General features: G+C 43.0%; 1 pseudogene across 1 annotated transcript; it reads right to left on the reverse strand.

Annotated features, from left to right (window-relative positions):
• Nucleotides 1-5,083: 5,083 nt before the first annotated feature.
• LOC310922076 (hydroxymethylglutaryl-CoA synthase, cytoplasmic-like) lies at nt 5,084-16,023 on the reverse strand (annotated as a pseudogene). The gene is made up of 6 exons: nt 15,672-16,023; nt 15,019-15,135; nt 11,776-11,898; nt 11,111-11,275; nt 6,060-6,228; nt 5,084-5,256 (listed from the first exon to the last, which is right to left on the reverse strand). The product of its transcript is annotated as a hydroxymethylglutaryl-CoA synthase, cytoplasmic-like (transcript).
• Nucleotides 16,024-16,281: the final 258 nt, after the last annotated feature.

Genomic DNA, 16,281 nt, shown 5'->3' on the forward strand with positions numbered 1-16,281 from the left:
TCTGGAATGGTACAGATAGCTTGGATACGATTAGTACCTAGTTTTCTCTGCCCTTGTGAGATTTCGCACCCTAGGTAGATCACAGTCTGTCGGGCAATTTGTGCCTTTTCCCTGGACACCTTGTATCCTCCCATTCCCAATGAATTTAAAATCTCAATGGTTACCTTTATGCAGGTTGCCTTTTCCTCGGTTGCGATCAGAATATCGTCGACATACTGGAGTAATAAATATTGATCTCTCGGTACCTGTCCTTCTTTAGTCCAAACCTCCAGTTCCTTTGCCAATTGACTTCCAAATAGGGTGGGCGAGTTCTTAAAACCCATCGGCAATCTGCACCAAGTGAGCTGGGTCTTCCTTCCATTTTCTGGATGTTCCCACTCAAAGGCAAATAGTTTCCTACTATTTTGGTCAAGGGGTATGCAGAAGAAGGCATCTTTTAAATCAATTACAGTAAACCATTTATATATCTCTTTCACAGATGCTAGCAATGTATATGGATTAGCAACTACTGGGTGAATGTCTTTAGTTATCTCATTTATACCCCTTAGGTCCTGTACAAGTCTATACTCACCATTAGGTTTCTTTACCGGGAATATTGGGGTATTGTATTCCAATTCACATTCTTCTAGAATTTGGTACTTTAGGAATTTATCAATAGTCTTTGCTATTCCCTGTCGTGCTTCTGCTTTGATGGGATATTGTCTAATTCGTACAGCACTTGCTCCTTCCTTTAATTCTACATGTACTGGTTGTGCTGATTTAGATTTACCTGGTATATCTGTTTCCCACACAATGGGAATCACTGCTTCTTCTACTTCTTTAGGAATATTAGGAATTGGTTTTTCTTTTACCATTAGAATCTTTCCTGCTTTAGACTCGGGTATCCTCATTACAAGTTCACCATTTTCAAAAGTAATTACTGCCTCTAGAGCTGCTAGCAAATCACGCCCCAAGAGTGGAGCTGGGCACCTGGGCATATATAAGAATTCATGTGTTAAGGTTTTGCCTCCAAAGCTCAAATCTAAAGGTTGCAGGAATGGCCGTATCTCCTCCTTCCCTGTGGCTCCAATAATTACAGTTGACTTCTCCCCAATCTGCCCTTCTACATAATTTAATACAGAATGTGTGGCCCCTGTATCCACAAGAAAGCTAACATTTTTCCCTTCTAAACACAAAGTAACCATGGGTTCCTTTGATCCAGGCTCTCCTCTGTACAACACCATAGTCCCAGCTGCACTCCCCATCTGAAGTTCACTATTCTGGTTGAACCGGTTCGGGCACTCCCGCTTCCAATGTCCAGTCATCCGGCAAAGGGCGCACTGGTCCAGGGCCAGTCCTCCACGACCTCTGTCAAAACTACCTCTATTACCGCTCCCACCGGTTCTGTTACCACGTCCTCGCCCTTGTATGACTGCCAAAAGACTCTGTCCCTGCTTCTTAGCAACCTCCTTGTCTCGGTTGTTGTACACTTTCCAAGCCACTTCTAAAAGCTTGTCCAAACTCCTTAACTCTTCACCTTCCAATTTCTGTAACTTTTTCCTTATATCCTCCTGTGATTGCCCTAGAAAAATAAAGGCGAGCTGAGCCCTTGCTTGTGCACTGTCTATCTGGAGATCAGTATATTTCCTAGCTGCTTCCTTAAGTCTTTCTAGAAAAGCAGTGGGAGATTCCTTCTTATCCTGTCGGATCTCATACAATTTGGACCAATTCAAACTTTTGGGTATTGCTTGTTGAACACCTATAGAAATCCACTCTTGGTACCTTTTCAACCTTAGCATGTCTACTCCAGTTGGGTCATTAGGGTTCCACTCGGGATCCTCAGCGGGAAAATTATAATCTAGAGTCCCAGTCACCAGACCATTCCGTTTATCTTCTCTAGCCCTGTCCCTCGCTGCCCGCAGTACCATGTCCCTTTCTGTATCATCCATCAAGGTGTCTAATATTACTTGAATATCCTCCCAATCCGGATTCTGAGTTTTCATTATCATCTTAACTACACGAGCCACTCTATCTGGATTATCCCGATACGGCCCAGCCGATTGTTTCCATATTACCAGATCAGCGGGTGAAAAAGGTACTTTTACAAAGACAGGTCCATCAGCCCCCACCCCCTGTCTTAGCGGCGCAATAATTGTCTTATCTTTTCTGCCTGTTTTTAATATACCCTTCCCTGTCTTAGGCCATGTTGGGGCTAACCTTCCCCGCGTACGATGGGCTACTGGAATATCTGGGCTATCTTCTTCACTTTCACTGCTTTCCGTTCTGTCCCTTCTACATCTCCTGCATCTCTCTCTCCTTCGTCCCTGTCTTGCAGCCAAATCCTGATTATTATCATGGGTAGAAGTGGTAAACGACCCTGGCGAAGGATTAGGGGGGGTAGGGGGAACAGGAGTCGGGGACGTAGGTGTTGGTGGGAGAGGAGGGTAGCCCTGGGGAGGTGTCGGCGGAGGGATAAATCTCTGAGTAGGCGTTGGTGGGGGAGGGGGATAGCCAGATGGAGCATTTCGGACGGGAGTATGCGGGGGAAGAGAATCAGGTGGGGTGAGAGGAAATGGAGTGGAACTTGATGCTGAGGAAGTATTGGCAGAAACAGTAGGTCCTACTAGTAAATCAGCTTCCAAATTGTCTCCCCCCTTTTTTCCCAAAACCAGGTGTTCTACACAACGCTTATCTTGGACGCAAGCCAAACAATGATTATTTTCTAAGACCAGTGCTTGTATTCCACATTCCACCAACCATGCCGGTTTCTCTTTTAAATAAAAGAAAAGATCTATGTATGGCAATTCATCAAGTTTAGATTCTCGTTTACAATGTGTCATCAGTTGTGATATAAGTTCTGATTGTAAAGACCCATTTTCCGGCCATCTCTGGTTATCAGGCAAAATGTACTCAGGCCACCACACAGTACAATAATCAATCAACTTATCCTTACGTAACTCTTGACCAAAGTTTCCTTCCTTCCAATGTGCCAACAAACAACCCAATGGAGAAGCATGTGGGATGGGGGCATTGCCGCCCAAAACCCCTTTTAATCCTCTTAGCTTCTCCATTATAACTACATAAAACCACCACTGCCGAACCTGCAATGCTTTTGCAATTGACTGACGGATGGCTGCCTAGGCAATACCAGGATTTCCTTAGCCCAACCACGCGCAGCTTTCGCCGCGTCTTACAGGCAGGCACCCCATACCAAACCAAATAATAAAAAAAACAATCAAGAGGACAATCAAGATGACAATGATCTACCTGGAACGTCATCCGATAATCCTGAACCTTCTGAACCTAGTCAAGATTAGTTCTAGAGTGTGTGAATTTATTAGTATTTTAAGTTAAGAATTTTTAAGGAAACACTGGGAAAAGGGAATCATTTTGTTTATTATCATAGTTGTATTAATAGTAGCGCCTCGTGTGTTGTAGTGTATGTAAAATGCCATTGGTTGCATCTTTGACTCGGTCTGGGTAGTTCAAAAGAAAAAAGGGGATTTGTTGCTAATCTCCTCAGGGTAGGAGATCATGATTTATGCCAGAATGTTGAACTACCCTGACCTGAGGCCTGGTCAAGGCCTGGTTTGAGGCCTTGTCGGGGCCTTGGAGCCATGACGCAGATAAAATTCTTGTAGGGTTGTGGCGCAGTTAGAAAAGAGTTCTTAAGGTGTTCGGAAAAAGATTAAGGTTTGAAGGTCACTGGGTGAAGTAGTTAGTAGGCACATGTGTAGCCACCTTAATTGTAACTAAAATAATGTGTGTTTACATTCTTTCTCTTGCTGTATGCCAATGACTGAGCTATCCAAACTGTAAACTATATAGAAGTGTATAAAAGACGCCATTTCTCTTGAAATAAAGGAGTTACGTAGTGTTACTCACATTGAGTGGACCTACGTTTTGATCTTTCCAGTCCTCCCTTTTTCTATCAAGGTTTCCCTGGCTAGAGCCCAGAGTATTATTAACTAAAAGGAATCCCATTTTCATTTTTTCAGTGACCTAAAAACTTAAACATAATTTTATAAGAGCCCATCATTGAAGAGAGAGAGGGGAAAAAACCCCAAACTAAACAATAAAAAAAAAAAAAAAACCAAAAAACCCAAACCAAGCCCCAAACCATCACCCAGTAAATCCACAACAGGACTTGAGGGTGCTAGTAGGTGAGAGGCTGGACATGCCCTGGCCACATGTACTTATACCAAGAAACCCCCTGTGTTGGGCTGTTTAAAACAGCATGGGCAGAAGGAGAGGGGAGATTCTGCCCTGCTCAAGTGAAATCCTACCTGCAGTGCTGCCTCCAGCTCTGGGGTCTCAGCACAAGAAGGCCACAGAGCTGTTGGGACAAGTCCAGAGGCCACTAAGTTGATCACAGGATGGAAGACAGGTTGAGAGAGTTGGGGCTGTTCAACCTTAACAAGAGAAGGCTCCAGGGTAATACTGTAGCAGCCTTCTAGCACCAAAGTGGGCTAATATGAAAGATGAAGAGGGACTCGTTATCAAGGAGTATAGTGTTAGCATATGGGAGAACAGTTTTAGACTAACAGAGGGCAGGATTAGATGGGTTATAAAGAAGAAAGTCTTTCCTGTGAGGTTGATGAGGCTCTGACACAGGTTTCCCAGAGAAGCTGTGGCTGCCTCATGCCTGGAAGTGTCCCAGGTAAGGTCGGACAGGGCTTCGAGCAACCTGGTCTAGTAGAAGGCATCCCTGCCCATGGCAGGGGAGTGGAATGAGATGAGCTTTAATGTCCCTTCCAACCCAAACCATTCTGGGATTTTATGTTTATAGTGAAACATTGAAGGTATTCAGATTCTTTTCTCCTTGTGTGTTTGGGGGTGTATATGTGCTGAGACTGGGAAAAGATACACCACCTTACAAACAAGATCCTAATTGCTGTTTGATATTGGCTTCTGACAGAAGTTTTGAATCTGCTTGCCACTTGACATAATTGTATACACAGAATAATTTTCTAATTTTACCCTTGCTATTTAAGGCAATCTAGTATGAAAAGGTTTTATAGATGGTGTTTTTACAAAAGACTGTCTAAAAGCCCCACCTTTTATATGCTTACTTATAAAAAGCTATGACCTTCCAATTTTATGCTTACTGAGCTAAAAGAGAGGTGAGGCAACCATAGACTGAACGGGTATACATATTTCCATTCTGATTAGATACAAGTAAGGAAGCTTTGGTTTTCTGATTGAAGAGCTCTGCACTGGCTTTCATAAAAGCTTTTTCCACATCTGTCAAAATATGTATCTTCAAGTTTTACATCTCTATTAAAAAACAGTTTAGAAAGTTATTGTCCTAGGGTGATTTTATGATGCTTGTATCCCCAGTCGTCGGTTCTGTGTGTGCTGTATATTGAGTTCTATGCCTTTAAGACTGGTTCTGAGAGTAAAGCAAAGAAAAAAAAAGTTCACAGTTTGTTTTGAAAAACATTGTTCATTCCTCTGCATTTTTTTTTCTGGACAGTGTTGTTCAGCTGAGGCATGAACAGCAGCAGGACAGAAATCTTTTTTGCTTTTAGTTAGTTTAGTTAGCTGAAGGAAAAAAGCTTTCTGAACTGTTTTTGTTTTGTTTTGTTTTGTTTTGTTTTTTGTTTTTTTGTTTTGTTTTGTTTTTTTCTTAAGACTGCTTAAACCTGCTCTGGACTGAAAAACCCAGAAGAGTACTGGGAAGCTCACACCTGCAGCCCACCGGGGCCTGGACCTCCGGAGGGACAAATAAAAGACTGACTGAGTCAAGCTACACCCACAGCAAGGACTTCCTCAATTTGTCATCTCACTCCAAAACAAGAAGTTTTATTGTTTCATATTATTATTTCTTTATGCTTGTGGGCACTTTTTTTGTTAAATAAATAGTTTTTTCCAGTTTTCTCCAAAGAAATTCTTTTCCCAAACCAGCTGGAGGGAGGGGCCATTTGGGTTTGCTTCCTAGAAAGACCCTATTCAGAAGTTTTCTCCCAAATTTGTCCTAAACCAAAACAGTTATTAAAATGACAGCAAAGAAAAACTACCTTGGATGTTTAAGAAAATAAGACTACATGAATCATAAGGAAGACAGCAGCCATTCTTACCTAAAAGCTTCCAAACCACTAAAAGCACCATTTGATGTTTCTGGGTTCTGGTCACTGAGAAAATCATTCAGCAATAGTCTAGCCACAGATTTGTCTGCCAGTCTACAGTACGATGAATGAAAGATCATGAATACAAAGTTATTTAAGGTGAAATGTCTGTCTGTCCCTTCTGAAAGTGGCAGAAATGTTGTGTTACAATGCCATATATAGGTAAAACCTTAGAAAAGAAAGGCCTTGTAAAACCATGCTCCAGGCCTTGTTACTGTGGCTAAGTATAGCTAACAGCCAGCTTGTCCCGTGAGAACCTGCAAGCACATCAGCCTTTGCTCGTGAAAACTATTCAACACCTGTGAAAATAAGAAGTCTTTCCCATGAGAATCTGTGAAGAAAAAATGTAAACATCTGGGAAGAAGAGAGCCTTAGCACATACACACATGAGCACCTACTAACCAATGAACTGAGTGGCAAGAAAGGTACTAACCAATTAGAACTAAACATGCTACCTTCTGATAACCCTATCAATATGAGGTGTGTGGAATAAAGATTCAGCTTTTGCCACCGGAACTTTTAAGTGTTGTTCCCGTCTTTGTCCATCATCACAGCCACATTGCAACTTTAATATTTACTTCAAGTATTAAAATAAAATAGGGAGATGGCAGGATATGAGTCATCATAACACATCAGCATACAAACGACAACTATAAGACTAATTGGCAAGTTCATTTAACAAACTGCTGCTACTTCTATTTAAAAAAGTTTCTTATTGATCTTGTGTACCAGCTAGCAATATTTGCCCTTTTTCTTCTAGAAAAAGTTATAAACACAAGAGAATCTCAGTATTTCTGCACAGCATTTTGAAATAAGGAATAGTCTCTTTATGTACTGAGTTTGCATGGTCTAGTTTTGGTAGCAGGGGGACTACAGGGGTGGCTTCTGGGAGAAGCTGCTGGAAGCTTCCTCCATGTCCAGCAGACCCAATCCCTGGCGGCTCCAAAGATGGGCGTGTCACTGGCCAATGCTAGGCAAATTAGAAATAGGAATGCTTCTGTGATAACGTATTTAAGAAGAAATGAAAAACAAAAGTTGTTGGGCAGTTGTAATTGTGACCAGAGGAGAGCAGAGGGAGAACATGTGAGAGGAACAACTATGCAGACACCAAGGTCAGTGAAGGAGGGAGAGGAGATGCTCCAGGCATCAGAGCAGAGATTCTTCTGCACCCTGTGGTAAAGACCATGGTGAAGCAGGCTGTCCCCCTGCAGCCCATGGAGATCCACATGGATGCAGAGGTCCACCTGCAGCCCATGGAGGAGACCCACACCAGAGGAGTTGGATACCCAAGAAGAGGCTGTGACCCTATGGGAGACCCAAGGCATGAGGGGCCCATGCTGGAGCAGCCTGTCCTTGAAGGACTGCACCCCGTGGAAGAGTGACACACAGTGCAACAGTTTGAGGAGGACTGTTGCCTGTGGGATGGACTCACATTGGAGAAGTTAGTGGAGAACTGTCTCCCATAGGAGGGATCCCATGATGCAGCAGGAAAATGACTCCTCTCCCTGAGCAGCGGAAGAAGCCACAGGTGATGAAATGACCATAACCTCCATTCCTTGTCTCCTTGCATCACTAGGGTAGGAGGTAGAGCTAGGAAGGAGGGAGGGGTGAGGAGAAGGTGTTTTTAAGGGTCTTATTTTACTTCTCATTATCCTGCTCTGACTTTGTTAATGTAATAAATTCAATGCATATCTTTAAGTTGAGCCTGTTTTGCCTGTGATGATATTTGATGAGTGATCTCTCTCCTGGCCTTCATCTTGACTCATGAACCCTTTGTTAAATTTTCTCTCCCCTGTCCAGCTGCAAAGGGGAGTGAGTGAGGGACTTTGGTGAGTGCCTGGCATCTGACCAGAGCCAACTCGCTACAACTTCATAGAATCATAAAATCATTAAGGTTGGAAAAGACCTCTAAAATGGAGTCCAACCTTTGGCCGATCCCCACCTGGCCAACCAGACCAGAGCACTGAGTTCCATACTGTCCTGGTTTAGGGTAAATTTTGGGAGGAAACCTCCAAAGGGGTCTCCTCTAGAAAGCAAATTCAAGTGGCCTCTCCCCCAACAAGTTTGGGGGATAAATCTCCTTTGAGAAAAGTGGAAAAAACCCTGTTTATTTAAGAAGTGAAGTACTCACAAACATGAAAAAATGAATAATATTAAACAATGAAACCTCTTGTTGTTCCTAAGAGATAGCAAATTCAAAAAGACTCCTTCTCTGGGTGTGGCTCAGTGTCTCTGGGGCTCAGGCCCAGTGTGCCAGGCCCGGTGTGCAGCTTGGGGGGCCTCCAGGCGATTCTCCTGATGTCCTGGACCAAAGAGAAGCTGAACAGTCCCAGAAAAAGAAGTCCAGGGAAAACCTTTCTTGCTGTAGCTAATGAGGAAAACCAGCGACAAAAGTAAAGAAAAATTCCCTGTCTCTCTCTCTCTGCAAAATCCAAGAACTCTGAGACCGCTGTGAGCTTGGAGAAAGTTGTACTCATCTTTATGTTTTGAATACAACTCCTCAGACATTCCACCAGTTATCCTTCTCCCCCCCTTCTGTCTCAAATCTAGTTTTAAAGGTGCAGAACTAATTGCTGGGCTGAACAGATGAATGGGGATACAAATACAATACAGCATCATAAAGTCACCCCAGGACATATGCCCAGTCAATTCTTGAACACCTCTTGGGATGGTGACTCCACCACCTTCCTGGGCAGTGCCTTCCAATGCCTGACCGCCCTTTCCATGAAGAAATTGCTCCTGATGTCCAATCTGAACCTCCCCTAGTGCAGCTTTAGACCATTTCCTCTTGTCCTGTATCTTGTTCCCTGGGAACAGAGCCTGACCCCCACCTGGTTGCACCCTCCTGTCAGGGAGCTGTGGAGAGCAAGAAGGTCCCTCCAAGCCTTCTTTTCTCCAGGCTGAGCCCCTCCAGCTTCCTCAGCCACCGTTTGTGCTCCAGACCCTTCCCCAGCTCCATTGCCCTTCACTGGACTTGCTCCAGCACATCAGTGTCTGTCTTGCAGTGAGTGGCCCAGAAATGGACATTCACCAGTACCAAGTATAGAGAGACAATCACTTCTCTAGTCCTTGGCCTTGTTGAACCTCATACCATTGTTCTCAGTCCATTGCTCCAGCCTGTCCAAATCCCTCTGCAGAACCTTCCTACCATCCAGCAGATCAACACTCCCACACATCTTGGTACTCTCTGCAAACTTGCTGAGTGCACTTGATCCCTTTGTCCAGGTCATCAATGAAGATATTAAACAGGACTGGACCCAGTACTGAGGCCTGGGGAACCCCACTGGTAACCAGCTGCTAACTGAATGTGACATCATTCCCCACCACTCTCTGGGCCTGACCATCCAGACAGTTGTTAATCCAACCAAGATAGTACCCATCCAAACCATGGACTGCCAGATTTTCCAGAAGATGCTGTGGGACAGTGTCAAAGGCTTTACTGAAGTCCAGGTAGACACATCCACAGCCTTTTCTTCACACACCAGGCAGGTTACCTGGCCATAAAAGGAGATCAGGTTGGTCAAGCAGGACCTGCCTTTCCTAAACCCCTGCGGGCTGGGCTTGATCCCCTGGTTGTCCTGTGCATGCCACGTGATTGCACTCAAAATGATCCATTCCATAACCTTCCCAGGTACTGGGGTCAGGCTGACAGGCCTGATGTTCCCTGAATCCTCCTTCCAGCCCTTCTTGTGTATGGGTGACACGTTGGCTTTGCCAGTAACCTGAGACCTCCTCAATTGGCCAGGACTGCTGGTAAATGATGGACAGTGGCTTTGTGACCTCTTCTGCCCGCTTCCTCAGTGCTCTCAAGTGAATCCCACCTGGCCTCATAGACTTGTGAATGTCTAAGTGGCTCAGCAAGTCACCAAGTCACCAACTGCCTCCTCCTGGATTGCAGGAGGTCTATTCTTCTCCCCATCCCTGTCTACCAGCACAGAGGCCAGTTGCCCTGAGGATAACTGGTCTTTCTGTTACAGACTGAGGCAAAGGTGTTAAGTACCTCAGCCTGTTCTTCATCCTTGGTGACAATGTTCTGTGCATCCAATAAAAGATGGATCCATAATGGTCACAAAATGGACGACTGGTCAAGAGGTTTCACATTTTTATAAGTTTTGGTCCATTTGCATATTGGGGATAATTGTCCAATTATAGCTTCACTGGAAAAGGATTGTTTTGTCTACCTACCCTGTGAAGAGAGTTGGCTAATACTTAATATGAGGCTAAGAGCTACATACCTAGCAGCCCAGAATCTGAAAAATATGAAAACTAAAACTTAAGGCATCAACACATACAGTGGTTCCTCCCAGGTGTCGCTGTCTCCGGCCAGCCCTGGCACCACTGCAACACAGGGGTCTTTGAGCCAGTGAAGCAGAGTCACTACTAAGGTGCAGATGAATTGAGAGACGGGACCCTCCGTTGAGGCAGCAACTGAGGTTTATTCCACCTCAGGGCCGAGGGTCCGAGAAACGGGGAGACAGAGAGACGGAGAGACCTCAAGCACCTGAGCGTTACAGTTTTTAAAGGGAGGAAGGAACACATGGGATGGCAAAGCATGGGGACCAATGACAGGGACTCAGGGTGTGACTCAGGGAGCATCAATCAATATAATAACCAATAACATAACTTGTAGGAGGGGAAACCCTGACTCTAACCAATCACCCGAGACACTTCCCAGAAGATTCTAGACACTGGGAAAGGTCCCAGACTGACTGGCAGGGCCAGGTGCCATGTAAACAACAAGATTGACGGGTAAACTGCTTTATGGTCCTAAGAATAGGGAGAATAAGGGGTAACAGGGCATGAACTATGCAACATTAACACATAACATATCAGCAAAGGATAACCATTAGCACTCATCAACCCACTGCCACAAACACAAACACAAAGAAAGGGACCATGTACTAGTGTTTAGATTGGATGACAAAACTTAAAAACACACTGATTGTGTAGCTACACATTCCAATATTTACCAGATCTTGCAATATCAGGGTGAAGCTACATACCCTTTTGCCACTGGGTGTGGATTTTGTTGCGATAGACAGTATAGCAATGTTCTAATGCACTGAGGCAGCACTGTACAGATAGTTTACCATCAACTACTCAATATTCAGAGACCATATCTGGTTTACAGAATTCAAACACATGTTGCATGTGGGTTCCACACAACCCTTATGGAGAGAAATAGACAAAAACTGAGAAGCATTCAGTTACTTTGAGTCAGTTTGAACACATTGCTTAACACATGGAAAACAAGTAATATAAGGTCTCAGTCAAGCAGGTTTTCATAGCACTTCAGGCCCTTTAAGCTAATGTTGCACAGTCCTCAATCTCCTGTTACTCAAGTACAATAAGACTGAGCATGACAAACAAGTAACAAATTATTTTCATAATTTCATCTTAAAAGTAGATTGCTGTTATTCATCTCTAATCCACTCTGTAAATTTCATTGGAGAATTCCCAAGGAAAAAAACAAGTACCTTTAGTTGTTTCTTGCTGCTTCCTATAACAGGACTTGGCTAAGCCAGCTCGGAACAAGAGGAGACAAAGTACAATTTCTGATATTGGTGGGAGTTAATCCAGCCCTCCAGCAACCCACAAAACCAGGGGATGGGCTTCAGAAGAGATACAGTATCTGGCTGAGTGGTATTCATTTTCTCACAGGACTAACTTCTCTCAAAACTTAAGGGAGCATTTGGGCCAACTAGCATAGCGACAGCACCAGCTCCACCTGTTGGCCTGGCATTTCCAGTGGCATACACAGCTACATTTCCAGCAACAAGTGCATAATGTCCTGTGAAAAACACAGAAATAAGAATGAAAAGTAGCTAAGAACCTAGCACATTTTAATATCCATCAGCAATTTTTAACTTTGGTTATAGAGGAGATGACTCCAGGGTTAAGGGGCTCTTCAATCTCAGCAGCCACCAAAATTTACAGAAAAAGAGCATTGATGACTATCCACCTCATTTTTTGCATGTAACTGAACTGGTGAAAAATGCCCACAGCATTTAAGAAAAATACTTCAGAAGCATACAAGAGTTTACCCTCTGGGTTTTATATGTGTCCTAGGGTGACTTTATGATGCTTGTGATAGCATAGGGTTAAAACGCTTCTAAAAATCATGGGAATTGATTACAATAGATTCAGGGGAGGTGGAAAGAAAGGTTGGGCCTGGATAGGCCTGGGAAAAGGAACCAAAACTATGTAGGCCCTAGGAACGAAAGGTTAGGCTTTGTCTTTACTAGATCATGGGAAACTGCACCTGCATAATCATCATATGATAAATGATGATTGTTAAATGTAATGATTGTTTGGTAATTGAATATGATTATTGTTTAAGAATCATGAGAAAAAATGTTTGGGAGGCCTGATGAAAACCACAAGAATTCATACAATAGAACAATATAGGTTTAATAATTAATATATAGTTATATAATGAAAGGGTATAAAAATATGTCCATCTCGAATCCATGTCGGAGTCAGATTTAGGTCTGTACCCTGTACCCCTGATTCCCAGAGCTCTTCAATAAAAGCACCTGCATATAATCATTCTGTGATTATGCGTTTCAGTGCTAACACTTGTATTCCCGATCGTCTGTTCTGTTTATGTTGGATATTGTGTTCTGTGCCTTTAAGACTGGTTCTGAGAGTGAAGCAGGGAGAAAGAGAAGCGCAGAGTATGTTTTGAGAAACTCACTCCCTCCTCTGCATTCCACTCCTGGACTGTGTTTGTCTGAAGCACAGACAGACAGCCGGACAGAGATCTCCTGTGCTTTTAGTTAGTTTAGCTAGCTGAGGCAGAGAAGTTCCCTGGAATGTTTTTTTTCTTTTTTCTTGTGACTGTTTAAACCTGCTCCAGACTGAAAAACCCAGAAGAGCACCCGGAGGTCACACCTGTGGCCCACCAGGGCCCAGGACGTCATTTTCTAACACCAGAGGGACTGATAAGAGACTGGGTGAGACAAGCAACACTCACAGCAAGGACTTCCTCAATTTTGCCGTCTCTCTTTGGAGCAGTGAGAGGTTTTATTGTTTCATATTATTAATTTCCAAAGCCCTAACTTTTTCCTTAGTGAGAGAGACAGCCAAATTGGAGACATGTAAGGGACAATATGGAGATCTCAAAGTCAGTAAAGGAAGAGCAACCTCTTAGGTGGAAGACATGACAAGTTGCCTTGGTTCTAGGCTGAAAAATCTCCTATGAGTAATGGTAACAGACTGTAATATGAATATGCTAGAATAGTCGTTTAAATAGTGGACAATATTAATTGGGGAGATGATTTGTGGATTTTTGAGCAAAGGTATCGGTGATTAGCTGAGTGAATATTGAATTAGAAGGTGTGATTTGGTGATCCCATAAGAGGTTTAAACAGAGAGAGAGAGATGAGAAGAAGCCCCTGCACCAGTGAAAGAAGTGAGAAGAAATCTCTGTTCCTTGAAATGAAGAATCCTTTGCCTTTTAAGTTGCTTATCTTTAAAAGGTGACAGTCCAATATATGTGAGTCTATAGCCCATATGTAGTCATGGGAAAGGTTACATGATATGGGGGGTTCCACAACTGCAGAAGTTCCCCAGGCGTGCTCCTTTTGTGTGTGTTGGGGATTAGGTTTGCTCCTTTTTTACTTTAAAGAATTTTTTCCCCATAAGTTACCAAGGAGACTAAGTGTTGGATACTTAAAAAGTACTTGACCAAAACAAAGAAATAGCCAAAAGCTCGGTTGGGGAGATTTTTTCTTATCTGTTGTAACTCCAGAAGGGAGGGGGTAACTGCCTTCCCTGATAACAAGCCAGCTGTTAAAAACGGGATGGGGTATTGTTTCTTATCTCTGCTCAGTCTTTCACTACCCCCATGAGAATATCTTCTGTTAACGCACCATTAAAGCTCACCAATGGCATGACACATTTCATCAGCCTATTGTGAGATGCTCTACCAGAGAGCAAAAGGCAAACCATTTCTACCTAGATAAAAAGGAGTCGCAAGTGTCATCAGACACTCCGGTGTTCCCAGGGGATTCCCAAAGGAAGACCGGATCCATCTCTGGACCCTTGGCTTCACAGGACCATCTCTGCTTCCAACAGGACCACATCTGCCACTCCAGGAGGGCTGACTTTGGACTGTTTCCAACACCCTGACTAACAGGGCATCAGGTTGTATTTCTGACTCTGTCAGGGCTTTTTTTTCCTGGGATTCCTTGTTTGTTTGCTTATTCTTTTGTACTACATTTGTATTTTTTTTTTAATATCCCTAGTAAAGAACTGCTATACCTATTCCCAAAAATCTTTGTCTGAGAGCCTTTTAATTGCAAATTTATAATAATTTGAAAAGGGGGAGGAGGGGAGCTTACATTCCAAGGGAGACTCCAATCTTCCTTGGCAGATACCTGTCTATTCAAACCAAGACAGTGAGTTACAAGCCACAAGCAGACTGTTTTTCTTGTGGAAAGTTACCAAACAACAGGAGAAACTTCTCTCTCTCAAAGACTGAATGAAAGACTGTCTTATAAGTGGTACTGGCCTGGAGTTTTGCCTCTTTTTATTGCTTGTAGGAAATTAACAATTTTTGGTGGGAGAAAAGGTTGGTTTAGGAATTTCATTAGTGGTTTTTTCTTTTCTTATTTTCTTCTTCTTAGTGTGTGTTAATAAATCTGATTACCTTAAGTTGGGCTTGTTTTGCCTTTTTCTCCCAAAAATCTTATCTCCCAGAGGTAAAAAAAGAGCAGACACTCAAACCACTACACTAAATTTGGCAAAACAGAAATTCGGCAAACGTGAAACCACTACAGGAGGTTTCCTCCCAAATTTGCCCTAAAGCAGGACACATGGTTAAACACAAATTCTGTAATTGCAAGACACTACCCAAAAACTTTTAAAACCAAATAAAAAACACCACAAAAAAAACCCCTGAACTTACCATCCCAAGAACTGGACTCAATTCAGTGAATAGCATTAAAAAGAGCAGCAGTGCCTCCATAACATGCATTCATAGTGTCAATTCCTTCTACATCCATATTGTTGCTTTTTTCCCAACCTGGAAATGAAACTCGAGATACTTTTAATAAGGAGGTAATATAAAAGGAGATCTTTATTTGAAGGCCTTCAGGGGCAGTTATGGAAAGATGCCCACAAAAGCCCACCCCTCAAAAAGGTAAGTATATTTTTATAGGCTTTAGGAAATTAGAATAATTTATAAAAAGCACCAATTAGGAGGACAAGTGGTGATGCAATTACCCCCCAGGTCAAGCCCCTTCTCTGGAGTCCCCGCCTTGGCACTAACTGTACTTTGTCCATGGGAGTGTATTTCAAAGAGTTGTTCTCAGTCTTGGTTCCCAGGAAAGAACCAAGATAGCATAGGGGCCTTGTACTCATCCCCCCCACTCCCCCCCCCCCCCCCCCCCCCCCCCGCAACTTGGAGCCATCGAATTTGTCTTTCTGCCTAGAGAAAGGCCGTGGAAAAGTACTGGTAAAACTAGCCACTAATACAATAGGCTACAGAGCTACAAATATATGTGCAAAGAATACAGGGAACATAGAAAAAAGGCAAAAACCAAATGGTATCAATATTACCAGATAATTCGAAAAGTTGCATCAGGACAGTTTTTACAGATTTTGATTTATCAATAATTATTCCAACTTCTAATCTCCCATTACAATTATAGGAAAGGCTGTTCCTCTCCATGAGCTTCTGAACAACAGTCAAACAGAAAAAATTGATATCCTCCCGGTCAGAGCAGAATCCCATCTTGGACTGGCCTATCCCAATTGTGTATTTGCCAGCATTCACACCATCATACTTCTCCAGCTCTTTCTGGTCAACATACTGAGAGGGAAAATATATTTCCAGTGCAACAATTCCAATATCTTTGGGCCAGCAAGACTCAGCATTCACTGGAAGAGACCCAGGGATCGTGGTTGATCTTTAAGAAAAAAACAAAAAACCAAAAAAAACCCCACAAAAAAACCCCAGCTGATTTATTCACATCCTTTTTTAGAGACCTAGTTCACACATGATTTAATTTTCTGTAGATTTCAGAAAAGGTTAAGTTTTAGGTATTCTACATTTGTAAAAGGAAAGCCTTTGCCTCTGGGTGAAATTTTTGTCTAAACATATTATAAACACCATTAGAAGCTTTATAACATTTTATATTAGTGTCCTGGGGTGACTCTGTGATGCCGC

Source organism: Zosterops lateralis (assembly GCF_965231275.1).
Source record: "Zosterops lateralis genome assembly, chromosome: W".
In the NCBI taxonomy this organism is placed as follows: Eukaryota; Metazoa; Chordata; class Aves; order Passeriformes; family Zosteropidae; genus Zosterops; species Zosterops lateralis.